Source organism: Microtus ochrogaster, unplaced genomic scaffold, assembly GCF_000317375.1.
Source record: "Microtus ochrogaster isolate Prairie Vole_2 unplaced genomic scaffold, MicOch1.0 UNK3, whole genome shotgun sequence".
Classification (NCBI taxonomy): domain Eukaryota; kingdom Metazoa; phylum Chordata; class Mammalia; order Rodentia; family Cricetidae; genus Microtus; species Microtus ochrogaster.
In genome coordinates, this window is record NW_004949101.1 from 9,718,848 (window position 1) to 9,724,518 (window position 5,671).

Sequence of the window (5,671 nt, forward strand, 5' to 3'; positions counted from 1 at the left end):
ATCCCATGTTCATCTTTTTGGGTCTGGGTTACCTCACTCAGGATAGAAATGTCATATTCTGCAGGTCTCTGAAGTATTTGAAGATGATTTATCTATTTAAAATATGTCTTTGCCTAACCTTAAACATACCTAATATGAGTATAAGTTTGATTGTTATAGCTGACTAACTACTAACCTGTATTTCTTAATTATCCTAAATGGTTTATAATAACAACTTCCAAGGACTAGAACTTTACATTGCATTATTTTTAAATGAAATGCACAGATACAACACCTTAAACAAAAGTAGAAACATGAATACAGTATAACAAAAATAACCTTAAATTTATATCAATCTGCAAAAAAATCATAAACAAGAGTAAAAACATATATAGAGTGTGTCCTAAAAAATAACTTTAAATATGTATGCATCAATATGCAAAACTCCATACCAATGGACAATATTTGAGACTAGTGGTGTTTAAAAGTAGACTGAACAATCTACTCTTTTATTTCATCATTTTTTTTACTAAATTTCCCTTTTCTCTTCAGAAAGAGAATCCTGAATCTAATCTCCTTTGTTTCTGACCTAGACTAATAATAACTTATAACCAATCCCCCCTCATATGATGAGAAACATCCATAATCCATCCAATGACCAACCCCTCACTCCATCCCACATCTTGGGAATGTGAGCATCATGTTCTATTGACTTCTTCCTAATATTTAGGGGTGGTGACATCTTTATAGGACTCTGAGAAAATTGGGATAATGATGAAGTAATGGGAGAACTAACTGCACTATTTTTTTTTTTTTGCTTAGTATCTATGTGATGGGAACTACTTATTTTTTATATGACTGTCTATACCAACTTTCTTTTCTTTCTGTAGCATCTAAGTACATTTTAAAACATACTATATTTGTTCAGGGGTTTTCTCAGTATGGACCTGACTTTTTGTACATCTGCAGCATTTTCTGACCACATGGGACAAATCTTAAACTGTTTGACTAGGCCCTTCACTGTGTGATTTTGACTTATGGCACTGAAAGCTGGCTTCATCCCGTTCAGGTCTACCTAACTATCCTGCCTTCATCTAACCATCCCAGCTCTGGGAAGTTGCTATGTCTGTGTTGTGGCAGGCACTTATATCTAGTCTCCTGCTGCAGAGTAATAGCACGTCGGCTGCACATAGCAGGGCCCTTTAGGTGAGCCAGGCCTCTTAAATCAGCCGCGCAGGCTTGTGAGCAGTAGGCTCTATGTCCATTCTGCACGTCGAATACCAAACATATATGGATTTTCCTTTAGGCTGCCAGTTCACAAAAAATGACATAGATACTTCTTATTAATTCTGAAAGCTTGGCCTTAGCTTAGGATTATCCCACTAGCTCTTATAACTTAACCCATTTATATTAATCTATGTTTTGTCTCATGGCTTTTACCTTCTTCCATTCTATATACTCAAAACTCCAGGTCTCATTGGTATCTCCCTGCACCTGATTATTTCCTCCTACTACCTCTCTCTGCCCAGAAGTCTGTCCTATATGTTCTAATCATCTATTGGTCATTCAGGTTTTTATTATACCAATCACAGCAATAATTTTCATACAGTGTACAAACATCTCCCAACATGTAGGTCCATCCCTTTTCCAATTCTCTGCTGGATGAACCTCTTAAGCAACACTAACACTTAAAAGAAGGGTGACATCTCTGTCATGGTCCCTGGACTCTGGGATCTTCAATACCCCTCTCCCTATTAGCTCTCTTGGAAAGCTAAGAATTTTGTATCTTCAACATCCCTATATAAATGTTTTCACTGAAAACAAGAAAAGGGGGTAATAATAATATTCATGGCCACATCATCCCAGGGACCAACTTTCTGGGCATGTTCATTAGCTAAATGGTATTGTTATAATAATTCTTGTGTACATTTTAAATATATATTATATATTATTTTTATGACATATATAATATGCATATATATAATATGCATATATATATGGAGAAAGGGACTAAAACTCACTTTATAGTAGAGGCTATTGAGACTCAAGCAAGGCAGTTACCCAATACCCTACAGTTAGTGAGTCATGAGGACCAAAGTAGGGTTCAAGTGTTCTGACATCTACCATAGTAATTTTAAATTACCCATGTCTAATATCACTAGCCTATTGTCACCAGGATCTCCTCTGGAATCCAGTCAGCTCCCTAATCCTTGTGACTTCTGTTAAAAGAATTCAGATGAGATGTAGCTCAGTGTAGAAAACGAGTTGAGCATTACAGAGCAAAGTAAAGCATTGTCAATGAGCAAGAGTAGAAAATGGCCAAAAACAACCAGGGTTTTAGGCAGGGTTATACTATTTCTAAGGTCTTTAGGACATCTTTTTCAAAGGATATTGTTCTGTCCAGGTATTGACAGACCCATTATGATGATAGGGCAATGGTGTGTGCTTAGTCTTTACCAAAAAGCCTTTGGCTAAGTGATCAGCATATAAGGTTTAGATAGTAATTTATTAATGCCTTTCTAGATCATTTACAATGCCATATCTCCACACAGAGACAACTTGACTCTGATCCTACTCTTTAGATCAGCAATTAGAGTCCAGCAGTTTCAAGCTTGGTTTGACAAACTGCTGATTGTGAAGGAGAGGTCCATGCGCAGTGACCGCCAGACCTGCTAATATCCAACTAGCTGCCTAACACTATGGATTTTTCAAAAGTGCAATTTGCTTTGCTCAGTTTCAAAGAAAAGCAAATGGACTACTTCCACAGAAATGGAAAAAAAAAAAAACCTCTTCTCTCATTATCTTAATAGCAAAAAAGCAAATGGAATTTTCAGATATTTGATAGCTAATCCTCTTCTAAAGACTCACCATTGACTTCATTTTTTTTTCATTATGTCTTGTATCCCTACTCATCCAGGTGCTGATTCTATTAACAAACCTTGAAGGGGCTGAGATCGCAAATGATTCTGAGTCATGAGTGGCATGGTCTAGACTGAAGAGAAGCGTGAGGAGCTGTCTGCAACATCATATGGTTATCCCTGAGATTTGCCTTTAAAAAATTGCTCTTTTGTAAGGATTTCCAGGAAGGAAATGTGAGGAGAAGAAAGACATTATTCTGAATCAGGCACTTAGAGACTGCTTTTACTAAGGACTCGATACTTGTGTGTGCCTACTTGGTAACTGAAAGCAGGGTGCAAACCTGGCATCTCTGCCCTCATTTTGCATCTTCTTTACTTTGGCTTAGACTCCTGCTTGACTCTGTCCACCTGTCATACCCTGGTAAAGGGTGAAGGGACAGGAATAAGTCACTGTCATACATGTGCAATCACCTTGGATTTCAGGAAGAGCCAAACCTTGGAGGAAAGAAAATCCCCACCCACAGGAAGGCGACAGCCCACAAGAATGAGACTGTACCCCGAAACAGAAGTAATCTCCTGTAGGAAGCAGATAGGTTCCCTCAGACAATGATGGCAATTAACAGATTAACCATCTATTTTATAGTTTCTTCTCACAGCCTGAAGTCTTCCATGTCTTGAGATAATGAGCCCTAGCAGGAGACATCTGCTGAGTTACCAGAATTCCAAGGGCGCTTTTTTTAATAATGGAATATGCTTGAGTATCGCCCACGATAAACAAAAGCAATATGAATGACCAGGAATTGGCAGACTTCACAAATGGAGCTCCTACCTGCTCTGCTCTGTCCAGCCTGTTCAGTGAAGTAACTGCCAACTTTGTGTGTGCAGTTTCAGCTCTGCTCATCTGGCTCTGAGCGCTCAGCACACTGGCAGGCAAGGGGGAGTAGAAAAAGTTCAATTCATCTCTCGAAGCTGTGCCCCCCTTGAATGCCTTATCCCCTTCGCTGTCAGCTATAGAATATATAATACACATTTCATAAAAGCAAAAAAAGGAGGTCTCTTGGCCAGAAAACACTAAAGAAGGAAAGAGCAAAGTACAATTACCTGAAAGAAGATTCAGTCCACTGCCTGCAAAAGGCCCAAATCTGCAGATGCCACAGAGACATGTGGAGACCTCAGTAGAAAGATTCTTTTGTCCCAACAGAGGAAGGTATTAGAGCATTTGAGGCCAGGTTGTGAACGAGAGCCTCTGTCTGACAGAAACAGGGTGGCCTTATCCCCATACAACAAAACTCAAAACAGCTTTGGGCAGCTAGAGCTTGCCTATATACTTTGGCTGACAAAGATCTCAAGTCGTAGGTTGCCAAGCTCTGTCATTCAGCTTCGTCTCCTTACCATGGGAATAGACCTGAACTTGACTTTTGTAAGCCAAGAGCACTCAAGGAAAGTCTTAGGACAGAGAGTTCTAGAATATGTCTGGCTGTTCAAAGCTCCCTAGTTAAAAAAAATTATTTCGGTCAGTATATCCTACGGACAAAAGTCTCAGCTTACATTATTTCATAATAACATGACTAAATATGTCACACGCTCCCTGATCATTAATTCTTCCAAGGCCATGAAGGGGAGTTACAAACCTCTTGTTCCCAGCTTCTAGCAATACACCTTGACTGAACACAAAAAGTGAAATAAATCCCTTTAACGCTAGCCACACAGTATATTCGGGGCAAGTGACTAGGGTGATTTTGGTGTTCCTTTCATTCACCCAGCGTTGAGGACCTGGGAATGCATCCTATTAAAAAAATTTATTCATATTTGAGGGCCATATGTATCATTTCATTTACTTCTGACTCTTTGGTGATGTGGAAATGATTACTACCAAATTCCATCACAGCTGTAGAAATGGCGGTACAGTCTTCTCAGGATGATGTAGGTAGGAAATAAAAGATCTAGGAAAACATTATCCCCAGAAGTCTCAGCTTCCAAGTTCATTTTATCTATTCTCCTTTCTTTCTGTCCTATTCCATAGAGGGTAAAAAGGACTCTCAAACAGTGGGAAAATACTTGGAGGTTTCTTTTGGGTATTGATAAATTTTAATCTCACCTGACATTTTGCAATACCAAGGCAACAGCACAGACTAAGTTGCCTTTCCCTGCCCTGAACTGGTCGTCCATCTCTTACTGCAGCCAATATTCTCTGCGCATGGATCAAACCCTTTCCCCCTAGTTCAGCACTATGCCAGGCATTGAAAGAGTGACACAATAAACAGGCATTTATTCCCAGTTTTCAAGAGTTTCTCATCACGGGAATAAAACAAAACAAAACAAAACAAAGCTTCTTCGGCAACATGTAAGAACAGATGGAAGTTTTAAAGTATAATATTGTATAATGCAAAGGAGTCCATGTTGTACAACGGGGCTCCTTAAAGCAGCACAGGAAACGCCCTTGTTCAAATCTCTTAGGTTTCTCAAGCAGTGGTGGTAACAGAAGGTCATGGAGCTGTGAAGGAGCCCAGAGTGATTCCCACCTCACAAACATTCCCACACAGTAACAAACTGGCTCGTTTATACAAAGCTTGTGCAAGCCAGGCAAATCGTTTTATGGAAGCAAAGATCTTCATGTTGGTTGCCTAAATCTCTGAATGTGTTTAATAATAATATCTGATAGCAGATCTCACACTGATTTGTCTCTGTAGTAATCATGGATAACAGACTCCTATATCCTATGAATTTTCAAGAGTAAGCCCCAATGATTCCAATCCATACAACAGGGTTGCAGTCAGAAATAGGTCACTCTTATGTAGACTAACTGCATTTATTCAGTGAAAAGAAGTATGCTA

At 39.1% G+C, this 5,671-nt stretch overlaps 1 pseudogene; it reads left to right on the top strand.

Annotated features, from left to right (window-relative positions):
* The window catches only part of LOC101986514, a 34,982-nt pseudogene extending 30,122 nt beyond the window's left edge, over nucleotides 1-4,860 (top strand).
* Nucleotides 4,861-5,671: the final 811 nt, after the last annotated feature.